General features: G+C 53.0%; 1 long non-coding RNA gene across 2 annotated transcripts; it reads right to left on the bottom strand.

The window, feature by feature from the left end:
* Positions 1–582: 582 nt before the first annotated feature.
* LOC139082392 (uncharacterized) lies at positions 583–6,428 on the bottom strand. 2 transcript variants are annotated; one of them, XR_011538340.1, is made up of 4 exons: positions 6,293–6,428; positions 5,629–5,720; positions 3,035–3,198; positions 583–777 (listed from the first exon to the last, which is right to left on the bottom strand). It is a non-coding gene; the product is annotated as an uncharacterized lncRNA (long non-coding RNA). The 2 variants fall into 2 exon arrangements; XR_011538341.1 differs by lacking the exon at positions 583–777 and having other exon boundaries at positions 3,055–3,161.
* Between the last annotated feature and the right edge of the window lie 726 nt (positions 6,429–7,154).

Here is a 7,154-nt window from a genome sequence, read left to right as displayed (position 1 = left end):
GCGAAGGGAGCTGGTGGATAAATACCCCAGTCCCTTGCCATCTGGTGGGCGGCTCTCAGGTGCCTGTGCTATCCTGGCTCCCAGACCTCCCCAGGGGTGGGCCGCAGTTGCCCTCAGGGACTTCTTGGTTTCATGGCTGTCTTTGCTTCCCTGCCTCACTGCGCCAACCTCCTACCTGGGATCACCTCCGCAGTAACTCACTTGCATGCAATTCCTGTCTCAGGGTCAGCTTCTGAGGGACTCAGGCAAGCTGCTGTGTCACTCGATCTTCACCCCACCCTTTGAGGCTGATGGGTGGCGACTGCTGTCCTCATAATTCAGTAGAGGACACCAAAGCATGCCTGAGTCACAGAGACTGACCACGAGAGGAAGGCGGGTGCACACACACGGGGCTGCTCGGCCTGTGTTCCCTGTGAGGGTGGGTGTGCACTTGAACTCTCTGTGGATGTTAGATGCAGAGAGACAGATGCACTCTACTTGAATCTTCCCAAGACAAAGCTGCTCAACTCTTAGCCCATGGGAGGAGTCCTCACAGGGCAGATGCTCTGCTGAGCCCCAGACACAAAAGACAGATTGAGTCTGTTGTGCAAACACAAACACACACGCACGATTTATTTCTCCTCGCTCAGCAGAGCTGTGCTGACTGCCGGTCTGCAAGGCCCTGGGATTCTCCATCCTCCCTCCGCTCAGAGAGATGCCTCCGTGGACGTCGACCTCAGCACTCATGCTTGATATCCTGGGGTCCCCATCGGGGCAGGGGTGGGGCACCACTTTACGCTGTAGAGTTGGGAAGGGAGAGCAGAACAATTTACCGCCAGGAAGAAGCTGATGGAGCCCAAGGGCTGTTTCAGATGTGAGCACAAACCATACTTGCTCTCATCTCAAACCCTGCTGGAGACCTGCTATGTGCTGAGGCCGGGACAGGGAATTCAGAGGCTCGCCCCAGGATGGCTGGATCACACCGACGGTGTGTGCCACCCCTGAGACTTGGAGCTCTGTGAGGCCATAAAACGTCTCCTCTAATCTCTGGATGCCCAGCAGTGAGCCCAGGGCCTGGCACACGCTCTGCTCTCAGAAGCCGTCTTCTGAATGGAGTGAACGGAGGGAGTGAGCTGGGGCACTGCGGGAAGCAGGAGCTGCAGGAGCAGAGAGGGCACTGAGCCGGCAAAACTGCCTTCTGCACCTTCCTTGATGCCGGATGTGTTTGTAATTTTGAAGCCGATGATGAATAGATGCCTTCTGAAAGCCACACTTCCTTCACGTTATACTGTCCAGGCACCACATCCAACACCACCATCATGCCTTCCCCGGGAACATGCCTGGCCATGAGCCCACCCCCACAGCATCCTTCATCTGCTCCCCAGAGCTGCCGGTGTCCCCCCTGCAGTAAATGGATCCAATTTGCAACATAAGAAAGAGGCCAGACGCCAAGGAAGAGCCAGCCGGGGTGGGTGGGCTTAACCCTAAAAAATGTACCTCTCGCCTGTCTCCTGTGTCCAGTGAGGCCCCGGCCTGCGACATCCCCCTTCTCCGGAGCCCTGGAGCCTGGCCCCCTCTCTCCACTCTCACTTATACTGTGTACATGTACAAACTCACATGGGAGTAACACAGGGCAAGCGCTCTCGCTCAGGACGGGGATCGGGGAAATGACAGGAAGGGAGCGGAGGGTCTCCAAGCTTCCAAAGCAGCAGGACCCGCTCCACACCTCCCCTGCCACCATGAGGCTCTACCATGTAAGAGAACAGAGATGCTCCACCGTGGACCCAGATGTGGCGTGCTCTGGAGCCACTGCTTCATTGTGACTGTGAAGCCCTGGGTGGCCCCACCTCAGGTGCATCAGCAGGGGACCGGTGTGTAGGGGTCTGCTATGCCACGCTGAGTGGAGGTGAAACGAGGGGTGCTACATGCACAGACAGGAGAGATTGCTAGGAGGTGTCCAGAACAGCACCCCGAGATGACGTGCAGAGTGCACCCCATCTGTAGAAGACAGACAAGCTGTTGACGGACGTGTCTGTTTCTCAGCCGCGCAGTGCCAGTGGACAGCCCGTACTGTGCCACTGAAGCCGTACCGGGTCTGAAAATATTGACACCGCCAGCCTGATTGGTAAACAGCCACGGCCCAGGGCCCCCTAAGTGTCCAGGACTCCACCCCCAATCCAGCAGGGGGCCGAGGACCCTGCGCCAAGGTCATGGCCAGCCACTGTGCCAAGAAGTTCCAGTTGTTAATGATTTTTAATGTTACCCCATTCACAGATACAGAAAAACGCCTGGCAGGAAGGAGATGCACGAAGACGTGAACAGTACAGACTTTTGCGGGGGGAAGGGCTGGGGGCGGGGGTGAAGGGGGTGTTCACATTTTATGTCCCTCTGAACGGTCATGTTTACAGATTTACGATGAAATGGCATTCGTGACTTTTCTTTACAGACAAGGGTGTTTGCACCTGAACGCACAGGCCACAGCAGCCGCCTGCTATACTCCCTCACCCGCGTGGCCACGCCTCCCTGCCCGTATGCCTGTGCCCCCTTCTTTGCCTACAGAGTTTGTGACTGTCCCTCTGGGCCCAGCTGAAATGCCCCTTCCTCTGTCACGTCCTTCTAGAAGCTCACTTCTCCTTGGTAAGGAACTGCCTCCCACCCAAGTGCCCACGACACCTTGTCCGCTGAGGGCAGCCCCCCTTGGGACACTACACCCCACAGTCTAGTGCCCGAGGGTCTGTCCAGCTGACTAGAGCTTGAGGCCAGGGGCTTCGTGATCTCTGCATCCCCCGGTGGTGCCCAGCTCAGGGCCTGGCCCCCGGTGGACACTGGATTTAGGATAACCAGTATCACTGTGCATCTCCACGGCCCCCAGCACAGGGCCTGGGTGCGCTGGCCATGCGGCAACGTGAGCTGAGTGAAGAAATGGGGCCATGCAGGCATGAATGAGTGAATGGGCAGGAATCCCCCAGGGCCTGGTTGTTGGGACCAGGGGGAGGGAGTGGCGCGTGCGGCACAGCAGGAGGGCAGAGGGACTGCCCTAGACGGGCGGGCTCACCCGTGTCCGTTACTTGCAGGCCGAAGTGGGACAGCATCAGCACCATGTTCAGGTTCTCAGACTCCTCCAGGACGACCCTGTCGGTCTTCAGGCCCACCAGCTCCACCTCCAGCCTCTGCCGCTGGTTCTGAAAGGAACACCAAGGTGTTCACTGCCAGCTGGCCCTTGGTTGAGAGCAAGACATTCCAATGGAATGAATGAATGAATGAATAAACAAAGAAGTAAATAAATAAATACATAAATACGTATATAAGTAAATGAACAAATAAGTACATAGGTAAACTAAAAGTAAATAAGTATAGAAATAAATACCAAGTAAATAAGTAAACAAATAAGTAAACAGACAAAGGTCTAGCAGCTGCTCATGCAGGTCACACACAGAATCCACGAACACCCTCAGTTTCTCCAGCCGCCCCGCCCCCGGAAGCAGAACAGCCGCCCCACTGACACAGCCCTCGCTCGTTAAAATCCCACTACTTCTCCTGGGCCCTTGACATCACTCAGCGTCTGCCTCACCCTCCCGCACACATGAGCGGCGTTCCTGGCTCATTTTATAGGCCTGGGAAGTGAGGTTCCTGGCAGGGGGAGATCGGTGACCTGCCCCCAGCCCCACGGCCGGGGAGGGAGCCCAGATCCACAGCTGGGCCTGATTTCTGAGCTGGCCCTTCTCAGGTTCCCACCTGGGGCCCCACAACAGCAATCAGGCCCGGGCTGGGAAGCTGGGGCAGCTCCAGGGTGAGGCCATGTGTGCCGGGGTGGGCTCCAGGCCCCCAGACCCTCCCCGCATCCCTGGGAGGTGGGTGATTTGCTCCCTCCAAAGATGTGGACTGGGAGCTCAGGAGCCACCTTGCTGGGAAGGTCCTGGATGGCAAGGGGCGACGCCCAGCAATGGTGCACAGGCTCCCTCCCACCCAGACTGCTGACCAAGGAGCCTGGACCCCTCGGTTTCCTAGGGATTCGTGTCAGGCGGGTCACTGCGTGACACATTTGGGTAATTAGGGTGTTTCCTTTCCTGCATTTTTTCAAGCATTCTCTGCTCTCCAGAGCTCTTTAAAAAGCTGCAGGAAAAGGCATTATGCTACACTCAAAGGAAACAGGAATGGCACTGGAACTTCGGGGTGCACAAAAGTCCCGGATGAAGGGCCTGCTGGAGGGAGTGGGAGATGACGGCCCCCAGAGGGCGAGGCTGTAATCGTGGTCAAAAGCGGCAGCCATCAGTGCCAGGTACCACTCTGGGTCCCCCAGGTGGATTAGCTCATTTAATTGCCCTTGATTGCCTACTCTCTGGGGCAGAGCCTACTGCTACCTCCAGGTGACTCATGATAACCGGGGACGTGCAGGACTGGAGAAAGGGGCCGGCGACACACCGCTGCTGAGGGCGGGCTCAATTCCAGCCCCAGAGCCTTGCTCCTGAACCACAGCAGAGGCTGCCCCCTTTCTCGGACCTCTGCAAGGCTGTGCTCGTTCAATAACCCTTGTCCTTCTGGGGAGCCCTCCTGGGGGAGCTCAGAGATGAGTGCAAAGACAGACGAGAATGTTCAGTGCCGTGTCATCTATGACAGTAACTGATGTAACCAAAGTGGTTCTTCCATATGATGGAATATTACGCAGTCTTGAGAGGCAATGCGCAAAAGAACCTTGAAGGAGACGTGAAAATGCTCACTATGTAACGAAATGGGAACCATGGGAGTCCAAACCCTGTGGGTTTTCATTCCGGTTTTTTCTTTGTCTCTGTCTCTTTCTTTCTACCTACCCTCCTATCTCTATCTATAAAGACAGACATACTTATTTAGATAAACATATAGATACAAAAATAATATACAGATGATATATATGTTCATCTATACAAACAGATTTAGATATTTATGGAAAATCAGACCAGAAGATGCTACAGTGAAATGTTAGAAATGCTTCTCTTACAATTGGATTTAAATTTTCTTCATATACTCTTCTGAAATTTCAAAATTCTCTTCAGTGAATATAAGTTAATTTTATAATCAGAATAAAATAACACATTTAAAAATTGTACCTTCATGCATGGTGTCACCTAGTTTTCTTCTCTTTGCTTTCATTAAAATAGGTCCCACCCATTGATGCATAAATTTACCCATAGTTGCCACCAAGCAGTAGCCACGGTCTACCACCAGGCAACCGTGCTTGTGTGTGGTCCACACCAGCTGCCACACAACAGAACACGTGTGAGGATGCTCACGGCACCCTGAGCTGTGGTGGTGGGGAGCCGGGGCAGCCTGGGGGCCACCCTGAGGGGAACGTGTGGTGGGTGCAGCTGCCACAGTGAGAGGTGACAGGCGCACCACGTGGTCACGTGGCCGAGCCACGGCGTAAGAGGGCTCCCAGCACAACTTCGGCACATCCTAACACAGAGACAACACTGTGTATTTATAAGGACACGTGAGAAGTTTACTCGAGCACGGAGGGTGGGGAGGCGAGTGGCACTGGGGCTTGTGATGCATTATTTTAAGTGGACCATGCACTCTTTGTCCTTTGCTCCCTGACGTTATGCACGGGGGCCGGGAGCTGAGCAGTGGGCTACAGAGGCCACGCCATGGGCACCTCCCTCCCCAGCGCCTCACCTGGAACTCCGCCAGCAGCCTCTGCAGGGCCTCCTGCTCTGCTTGAGCTCTTTCTAGAGTCTTCCGCAGCTCTCTGAGTTCAAATTCCTTGACTGGGAGGCCAGGCGAGAGAAAGCCTGCATTTTCTGTTCTTTTTCATCAAAGCCTCCCCTCCGCTTTAACCGCGCCTCACACAGGCAACAGCTGGGCCCCCGAGATGTGCAGGTCATCCTCAAAATCCTTTTACATAGAGTTTAGTCCTTTCTCTGATAATGCAAAGGACATCTGTCCACTAGGGAAACATGGCAGACACAGAAAGGAATAAAGACAAACATAACCCCCCTCTTGCCTCCTAGAGACGATCACCATTAGCATCTGTGGGGATCTAGATATGTGTAATTTTACATAGCCGAGATTGTTGGGAAGTTTTGAACACCACAGGTCTTAGAACCCGAAGGCCTGGGTTTAAATCTCAGCTTGGGCACTCACTAGCTGTGCAACCATGGGCAAGTTACTTAACCTCTCCGTGCTGCACTTTCCTCATCTTTAAAAGGAGGTGATACTGTTACCGACCTCATGGTACTTTTCTGAGAATTAAATAAGTTAACTTGTATAAAGGGCTTAGAGCTGTGCTGGCTCATCAGAAGCCCTTGGTTATCTCCATCTGACTATTATTGTTACTCACTGTTGTTCTCCTAGGCGGCACCTTTCTTTCTTTGTCCCACTGAACATTACAAGCTATTGTGTGCCGGAGTCCAGCTCCAGCTGGAAGGGTTTCCTGAGGGATGAATGGCGTCGGCGAAGAAAGAAGTTAGGGTGAGACTGGAAGCGAGGTTTCCAAGTCTGATTTATTCAAAGCATTCAAGCACTTATATAGGGTCCAGGTCACGTGTTTATGATTTCATGGAATTGTCTCAGTACATAATTTTGGCAAACAAAATGGGTACATAGGCATATCTTGTTACAATGTTAGCACAGTATGTCTGTGAGAAGTAAGCAACCTTTGTTAATTATAGATATTGACCTTTTCTGTATGTCTACTAGGCGTCTAGATGTTTAAGAATGATTGCAAAACGGGGTGTAACGTCTAGATTTAGTTCCTCATGGGTCGAATGGCCCTAAGCCTCTATCTTTTATTCCTGTAATAATGAAAGCTGAAGTATTGCAAAGTGCAAGGGGACCAAATACGCACAGGCCCTCAGCTCCGTCTGATCGAAAGCCACACAGGCACAGTGCTTGGGGTTTCTCTTTTACCATTAACTATTTTATAGGGTTCCCAATCCTCATCATAATCCCAATTCCTCTGTGTCAATATATTATGATATTTCTTTGCAACTTTGTCAAGATCATGAGTTGCCTTAGGAAGGGGTAGTTTTTGCATGCCTCTGCTTCTGGGTGGGTGCCACCATTTACCTTCTGTCCTAACAGGCCTAGGATAATCTCTACCTCCTAGAAGGACCCGAGGAGGGAGTGTTCTCTTTTGAGGCTGATTATTAGAAGGCTTCCTGCTCGAGGGCTGTCCAAATTCCCTTACCGCCTTTCCAGGG

Source organism: Equus przewalskii, chromosome 3 (genome assembly GCF_037783145.1).
Source record: "Equus przewalskii isolate Varuska chromosome 3, EquPr2, whole genome shotgun sequence".
NCBI classification, from domain to species: domain Eukaryota; kingdom Metazoa; phylum Chordata; class Mammalia; order Perissodactyla; family Equidae; genus Equus; species Equus przewalskii.
This window is presented reverse-complemented; position numbering and strand designations above follow the sequence as displayed.